The sequence below is a fragment of the Dipodomys spectabilis genome, unplaced genomic scaffold, assembly GCF_019054845.1.
Source record: "Dipodomys spectabilis isolate Male_0828 unplaced genomic scaffold, ASM1905484v1 ptg000658l, whole genome shotgun sequence".
Classification (NCBI taxonomy): domain Eukaryota; kingdom Metazoa; phylum Chordata; class Mammalia; order Rodentia; family Heteromyidae; genus Dipodomys; species Dipodomys spectabilis.
Window position 1 is genome coordinate 407,398 of NW_024871335.1, and position 8,954 is coordinate 416,351.

Sequence of the window (8,954 nt, forward strand, 5' to 3'; positions counted from 1 at the left end):
AGAGTGTTTTGCATGTATGAATCATGGGTTTGATTCCTTAGTACCACATCACTAGAAAAAAGCCTGAAGTGGCTGTGTGGCTCAAGTGGTAGAATGCTTTCCTTCTAAAGGAGAAACTCAGGTACAGTGCTCAGGTCCTGAGTTCAAGCTCCAGGACAAGTGAATGAACACACATACATGTACACACACACACACACACAAACACACACACACAAACACAGATGCCAGAAGTGAAGCTGTGACACCAAATGGTAAAGCACTGAGCTTCTGTTCTGAGCTCATGGTCAGCACCCAGGTCCTGTGTTCAACCCCGAAACACAGCCACCCATGGCCCGACTAGGAGAGGTCAAATGTTTCAAAATCTGATGAGCTTCACCAGCCCTAGATGATAGGAATCATTGTGATATTACACATGTGCTTAGATTTAGCAAGCTTCCAGAAACCTAGGGAGGCACCATTGCCTATAATGAGTCATTTCATTAGGTTCAGCTCCCTAGTTGTCTGCCAGAAGGACCCTTGAATTAATCGTAGCAGGTTATTTTAACACTGGAACATAGTCTAACAAAGACAGGATAAGTGCAGGGAACTTGGCTTGCCACGGGAGGTGGCACAAATGAAGTCTTCCTGTCAAAACAGCACTGGGGAGAGAGATAGCCTGGGGGTACAAAGAGGCCTTTTTCTCCTGGCCTTCAGAGGCACCCATACTCCTCCTCACTAATTGGGCTGGAAATTTTATCCTAGATTAATTCAAGAACTGCCCATTCAATCATGACATACATCACATTCCATTGGTAATCTTATGAATAGGAATGGGTTTCTTAGGATCTCCTGCCATTTGGAGGTGGCAGGACCAGGATTTAAATTGTGGGCTCCAGCTCCCACAACTTAAACCTGAGGATAGGGAACTCACCGGCTTTCCAAGAACATCAGCAAGATCAATGATTAGGCAGGCACAGTGGCTCTCAGCAGTCCTCTTTGACAGTTACAAGGCTGTGATAGGAGGATCATCGTCAAAGTCACCCTAGGCAGGAAAGTCCTTGAAACCCCCATCCAACTTAAGTGCCATCAAAGCCATAAGTAGAGCCATGTGGCTCCAATGGTAGAGCCCTAGCCTTGAGCAAAAGCAGCTCATGGACTGTGCCCAAATCCTGGGTTCAAGGTCTGGGACTGGCACAAGCAGACATACACAACAATATGTGTAGCCATCTGGCTAAATCAGGTCACCCTCTTGTCCCCAACTGGATTGGACAGAGTTCCCTGGGAAAGGGACTGCTGTCATCTTGACTACGCCCACTCTACCTGCATGACAGGATTCCAGCTACACCCCCATTCTTTCATGGTTATTTCTGACCAATGGGATACAAGAATGATGGCCATGCCCACATTCCATGATGCCCTGTAGCACTGGGATTCCCTCTGTTGGTTGACAGTACCACCAGCAGTTGAGGAAGTTAGAGGTGACTGAGAGGAGACTTGAGGCCTAAGAGGAAGGCCTTGCTCAGCCCCACCATGTGCCTGCCTGCTCCCAGGCCCCTTCCCCCCTCCTTCCCAGGTGCAGCTTTTCAAAGCTGGTGCTGCCCACTCAGTCCCATGGTGCCTCTTGGAGTCCTCAGGCAATGGTATAATGGTGCACCACTGGCCGGCTTGTGGCCCTGACCTGGTACTGGCCCCCCTGTCCTCTGCTCCTAGCCTGAGTGTTGCCATGCCTCTGCCATAGCTGCTCGCCCCACTGGGAGCAGCTGCCAACCACTTCTCCCAGCAGCACATGTGATTGGATGACACACAGGCCTGCACCCGACCCCATAGACACCATATCTCACCCTCTCTCCCTCCCCCCTCCCTCACTCCCCCCCTACTGGAAACTCCCTCGTGCCCCACAGTCCGGTCCAGGCCCTGCCAAAAATGCGCCCCAGGGTGGAAGTGGGTGTTGATCTGAGGTTCCCACCCCATCCCTGGCTGCCAATGTCCCAGGAAATGGGGAGAAGCAGGGTTGGGTGTGGAGTGGGTGTCACAGAGCCCCTGGCCTGGAGCAGTGGGAGCCACACAGCAGCGCATCTGCACCCTTCCTCTCCCTCATAGAAACCTGCTGGCTTTAGTCAGAGGTGGCAAGGAGCATGTCCACACCTGCCTTGTGGGGTCTTTTCCTTTTTTCTGGGGGTGGGGGTGTTGGATGCAGAAGACAGGGCCCCCTTCTTGTGTGAGTTCTTTTCTTCTGTGCTCAGTCTCCTTTTCACCTGAAGAGGGTCCCAGAAAAGCCCAGTAGGGAGGTGAGTGTGCTGGGGGTCAGAGTAGAAGGTGAATATCTTGGAGGAACACACTCCCACCCACACACTCACACATACACCTTGCCTGTCCCCTCCCTGCCCAAACTGTCAACAGTTCTCACAGGGTGATCACATTTCCCAGCTCTGCCAGCATCTGCTGGTGCTCCCGGTCCATTTTGTCTCCAACAAACTCAGGAGAGGCACTGCTCTGAGTCTGTGTGTGTGTGTGTGTGTGTGTGAGAGAAAGAGAGAGAGAGAGAGAAAGAGAGAGAGAGAGAGAGAGAGAGAGAGAGGGAGGGAGAGAAAGACAGAGAGACAGAGAGAGATAGAGAGACAGATACAGACAGTGAGGGAGAGAGAGATCATCTTTCTCCTTGTACAGCCTGACTGTGCTCAGGTGAGTGATCACTTGGCAAATTGCAGGTGCTGCATGGATGAGTCTTCACATGTCTGGATTTGTGTGTGTGTGTGTGTGTATGTGTGTGTGTGTGTGTGTGTGTGTATGTATGTATGTATGTAAAAGTGGGTTGTAACAAGGAGGCTGGATGCTTAAGTAACTTCTACCTGCTATCTTTGAGGGGTGATTGGGCTTTGCAGCTGAGGTATGGGAACCTGGAAGGATGTGACGCTTGAAGGGGACTCAGCACTGTTAAATTACAGGAAAAAAGGATATGTGTGCAATGGAGCAGTGTACTCCCTTGGGCCTGGTTGGTGGCAGTGGGAGCTTGTGAGGACCTGGGAGTGTGGCCCGCAAGGGGTGGCTTCCCAGGGGGACAGAGAGCATTGCCAACACTTAGTAAGGAATTGAGCTCTGCTAGTATGGAGCGCAACAGCATAGCTCAGACTCCAGATCTTCTCATCATGATGTCTGATGGGCGAGGCCAACCCTACTTTAAAACTTGAGATGTGATCTTCAGATCTCAACCTCTTGAGTAGCTAGGATTATAGGCATGAGCTTCTGGCACTGGGCCTCTGCTTCTTTTTTGTATATTAGGGTTTGACCTCAAGGCCTTAGGCTTGCCAGTCAGGTCTTCTAACTTTCGAGCCAAGCTTTTATGTCTTGTGGATTTCTGGGATGGAGACTTAATATATGCTCAGGCTTGGCTGGATCACGATCCTCCTATCTGTGACAGGCGTGCACCACCAGGCCCTGTCCTCTGTAGTTGGGATGGTAGACATGTGGTGCCATGCTCAGTCACTGGTTTAGATGGATTGTCCCAACCAAACTCAGTCCATGGCAGCCAATTTTTGACCACATTTGAAGCTCTGGGTTGGGCCTCAACCGTTGGACTTCAATCTCCTCATGTGACAGTTGTTAGGAAACAAGGGATTAATACAGAGGGATCTCTCAAGCAGGGCCAGGCACAGAGGGAGGGGCCTTCAGATACAGTTCTCAGCAATTCTGTGAGCATATGACAAGAAGATACCTGGAAAGAGCTCAGATGGTGTGTATTATTAATGGTGCGACAAGCATGGGATTATGAAACAAAACATGGCTCTCTTTCATTATTACCCTATGCCCATGAGGAAGGGGATCCTTCACTTTGTTCACATTGGCAGCTGGGGAAACTGAGGCACAGAGTAGCCTGGTGACCTATTCATGACTCCCAGCTGACAGGAAGCTTGGCCTGACTTCGCTGCCATGCTCCCTAGGACAATGGGTGCTATTCAGTCCAATTCTTGTGGTGAGAAGTCCACTTCTTGTCATTCGTGGGGCTTGAACTCTGGGTCTGGGAAATGTCCCAGAGCTCCTCAGCTCAAGGCTAGCACTCTACCACTTGAGTCACAGCACCACTTTCAGTTTTCTGGTGGTTCTTTGGAGATAAGAGTCTCACAGTCGTTCCTGCCCGAGTTGGCTATGAACCGTGATACTCATATCTCAGCCTCCAATGTACTTATAAGTATAGATCTGAGCCATTTGCACCTGGCTTAATTGTAATTCTGACCTTCTTTCAATCTCTGTCTCTCTCACACAGGAACTTGTTGAATGGGTGCTGGAGGAGGTGGACCAGCGTCCCCATGTGGCTGGAACCAAGGTGGCCCTCTCATTCTGGAGGTGTGCTGTGGGTCAGGAAATGTCTTGCTCAGTCTGTTGTACCAGCTCCATGAGGTAAGCCCTTCTGTGTCTGGCTAGACCAAGACGGTTATTCATTGTAAATCTAGCCTTACTGGACTCAGTATTGTGTTCAATGTCCTTTTCTAGCAAAAAAAATTCTGGCCAAAATTTTGATAAATAGTTAAAGAATGAAAATGTAATGCCATCTTAAGAAAGTCATTTAGGGCTCTGGGAAAGTGACTTCATGGTATGGTGATTGCCTAGCATGCATGAAACCCTGGGTTCAAATCCTCAGTACCACAAAAACAGAAAAAGAATCACTGAAAATGGTGCTGTGCCTCAAGTGGTAGAGGGTTATCCTTGAGGAAAAAAAGCTAAGGAATAATTCCTTATCCCTGAGTTTAAGCTCCAGGACAGGCAAAACAACAACAACAACAACAACAGACATGTAGTTAGTAAATGTAAAATAAAGAACACATAGTAGGAATATATAATTGCTTATTCCATACTGATACCTGACAATAGTCGCTAATTCATGCACTTTAGCTATATTAGGATACTGTGTTGAAAAAAAAATTTTGTTCATAAGGTAACGGCAATCATTTTCAGGAATGTGCTGAGATGTCAGGTGAAGATTAATTCTGGAAATTCAAAGATTCCAGGCTTTTGAGTGTTCACTGCTAATGATAATGAGAAGGGTAGTCTAAGTGAGATTTGGAAATCTTTTTGCTCAGTCATGGCTTCAAAAGGCAGAAGCTAATTAACATTTGTGACAGAAGAAGAGGAATAACTCCAGATGGAAGGAATAAATTGTAGTAACTAAGGTATATCAGAAACCATTCTAGGGAACCATTTTTGGTTATTGAAGAACTAGTTATCAACTAGGCTTATTCCTCATTGCCTTTAGCATTCTAATCACTTAGGCTAGTTCTTAATCTCTATGTGATAAATTGTATATCCTTCTAAGCTGCTATTTCATACCTGACCTTCTTTGCTTTCTAAAATTTCAGTCTTTCTCTATTTCTCTATGAACAATTTCTGATACTAAGTCCACATATGCAGACAGCAGACAACGCTAATGTAAGAGTCCCATAGCTCAAGAGCCATTAATGTAACAACATGGAAAAAGAGGGCATATTTATTGCTACCTCAATTTTTCTGAAAAACTGCAATGTCACATCATTTGATTCAAATTTCCATTCTTTGTCTACATAATGTCTATTTCTACATAATGCAAATATGAGCTGTGAGATGGTGGCTCACGCCTGCAATCCTAGCTACTCAGGAGGTTGAGACCAGAGGATTGTGGTTCAAAGCTAGCCTAGTCAGGAAAATCCATGAGACCCTTATCTTCAATTAACCACCAGAAATCCAGATGTGGTGCTGTAGCTAAAGTGGTAGAGCACCGGACTTGAGTTGAAGAGTGTAGGGACAGTGCCCAGGATCAGAGTTCAAGCCCCATGACCAACAGAAAAGTGCAAATATGACTTTAAGTTTCCCCAAAAGGGAAGACAAAGTCAATAGTAATCTTCCCAAGCAGAGAAATTAATTCCAAAATGATTCAATTCACCTATTTTGCTGAGGAAAGTTATGGCCTTTTTGCTGGACACATTCACTTTTTATAAAAATTATCAATGTTAGATTTATAATAAACTTCATTTAATATTTCTTGGTTCAAAAGAGAAGTCCATATAGTTGATGTCACTTGGATTTATTACTATCTCAAAGCCAACCCAGGCAGGACATTCTGTCAAACTCTTATCTGTAATTAAACACCAAAAAAGCCAGAAGTGGAGTTTTGGCTCAAGCAGTAGAGTACTAGCTTTGAGGGCAGGTGGGCAGGAAAGAAAACTGAACAGAGACAGCCTCCAGCCTCTGAGTTCAAGCCCCAGAACCAGCACAAACTAAACAAACAAGCAAACAAAACAAACCCCAGGTATTTCTTTAGGACCCTCCTTAAAGGAGCACTGGTCTGAGAAGAGGCTGATTTTGCTGCTCATACTCACGGGATCCTGCTTTTTGGAATCCTTATTGCTCTGGAGAACTCAGGCCCAAACTAAAGGAATTGATAAGTGATACCTGCAACAAGAGAATCATCTCAGGAGTGAAACATACATCCATAGCACCTTTAAAACCTCCATATCTTTGTTTCTTTGCAGTAGAACATTTTTAAACAACGTTATTTCCTTTTTTTCTATGCTGGCCTTTAAATGACACATTGTTTCCTTTTGTCATACTCTCAACTAGAAGTTTATAGACAAGTTTTATATGAGTAAAGATCACAGTCAAAAAAGTCAGGGACAGAGTTTCCTGCAAGCCTTGGATTCTTTTCTTGTACACTGAAAAGGAATTCAAAAGTTAACCTGAAATTTATCATTCCTCTATGTTCAATTCCTCTCCTGGGATCAGTTGCCACATCCAGTAACAGTTGCTTCCACTTACTTCCAGTAACAATCTATGGTGCTGCTCCAGATAAAATGAATGTTTTCTGGCATCATGGAAATAACACAAGGACACCTTTGTACATGAGGTAACATGTATTTCAGAGACAACTTAGCAAAGAGAAAATATGAAATTTAAATTGCTTATAAACACATTATCCATGAGTATATTGAGTTCAAACTTCTTAAGTGCTCTGTCAATTAAGGTGAATTTTAAATGGAAAGAAGGTTCTCAGACTATTTTTTGTGAGTGTATATGCTGTGCATTAATATCCCAAGTGTACATGAGTTAACAGTAAGAGAAACAATAGCAATAATAGGAGAAAGAGAAGTTCTGTGTTTAAGTATAAGGGTTCGATACAATATAGAAGACTCTAGAAATAAGACAACATTGAAACAATAAAGCCAAGTCCAGTATGTAGATTTATGTGAGTAATATAGAGAAAGCATTACTCCTAAGTGGAAAATGAAGCATGAGGCCACTCCCTTTCTAAATCACACTTGTTAATCACGTAAATTTGTAAAAAGTAGAATGGAAGAATGATTCTGTTTCCACTCCAAGTCAGATATAAGAGTATGGACTTATTTGGAAAAAAAGAGGCCATCTTGAGAGAACAGAGATTATACTAGGAATGAACCTGGTGGCTAAGATCACATTTCTTTTTCATTCTTTTTCTTGTATTCTTTTTTGCTGTTTTTGGACATGGCACTGGAAATCTGGAACTGGGTGCTGTGCCTATGCTATTCAGCTCATGGCTAGTGCTCTACCACTTGAGCCACAGTGCCACTTCTAGTTTTCTGGTAGTTATTGCAGAAAAGAGCCTCTAGGACTTTCCTACCGATGCTGGCTTTGAACTCCAATTTTCAGGTCTCACCACAACTTGGCTTATGATCACATTTCTACCAGTGTACACTCAGGATATGTAATGTATATGTTCATCTACCTTTATATGAATTCTTGAGTTGAAAATCTGGGCTACAGGTAAGACTTTACACTCACAAATATGTTTGTAGTTTAAAAGTTGATACTCCTGGAAAAATAAAACCTAAGGATATAAAGGAGTCTGGGAAGGTCAGTTTGCATCCTTCTTGGGAGGAACAGGCTTTGAGACACTACCTATAATTAACCAGCATTAAGTTGGAATACCAGTCATGAGCAAGATTGCTAAATAAGAGCTTGAGGCTTTTGCATACATACATACAAACATACACATACACACAAAGACACTTATATGTGCACACACAAATACAAAATGAAACAATTTTTAGAATATGTAGAAAAGTTAGAAATCAATAGAAAATATGTCCTGAGTAAGACTAGAATCAAGTGATAATTTTTAATATTACAAAGCCCTCATGTGAACTTTCTTCAAAAAAGTTGAAAATATTACATAGGTAGGGACCAGAAACAATAAGAGATTCAAGTAATCATTATTAATGGGATCAGATCCATGGAGGAATGAATCAGAGACCCCTGCAGGTGTCTGAAAATGTTTGTATTCTGTGTCAAATGTTAGAACATCTTTGAAAATAGTACATAAACAGTCTGAGCAGTCAGTCTAGTGGAAAAGAAAATAGGATAAATTCAGAATTGCTAGTCTGTTTCTAGATTAAATAAACCAGCACACTATGGCAGGACAATGTGATACAAGCCTGGAATTCTAGCACTCAGACTAAGTGAAACAGTAGATTAGAGAGTGGAAATACATAGCGATACCTTCCCTGGAACAGGTAGTATAATTTTGTCTCAATAAAACAAAACAAACAAAAAGAAAGGATTAGACAGTTGGAAGTTTGGGCTAATTTTGTCATTACGTTTTGAGAAATCAAGTTTCCTATTGAAATGCAACCTATATATAATCCTCAGCTGTGTTTTAAGTGCTCTCTTCATTACAGAACATTCCTAGATGCAAAATGCCTCATGATTCCCATCCAAAAAATTGCAAACGTAAGTAAGCATCATTCTGTTGGATTCCAAAGAAATGATGAAGTATTACAAAAGCTTAATCCTGGAGAAATAGCAAAGTTTGTCTAATATAGGACTTTGTAGAATTGAGATTTAAAATGAATAGTTTGGATTTGTTTGTAATTTCATCTTCTATAGGCTACTACAAAACTCTTTTTTAAGTAGAGGGTTTAATTGACAAATTCACAAATGATACCGACATTGTATTTTTCTAGAATATATCTCTT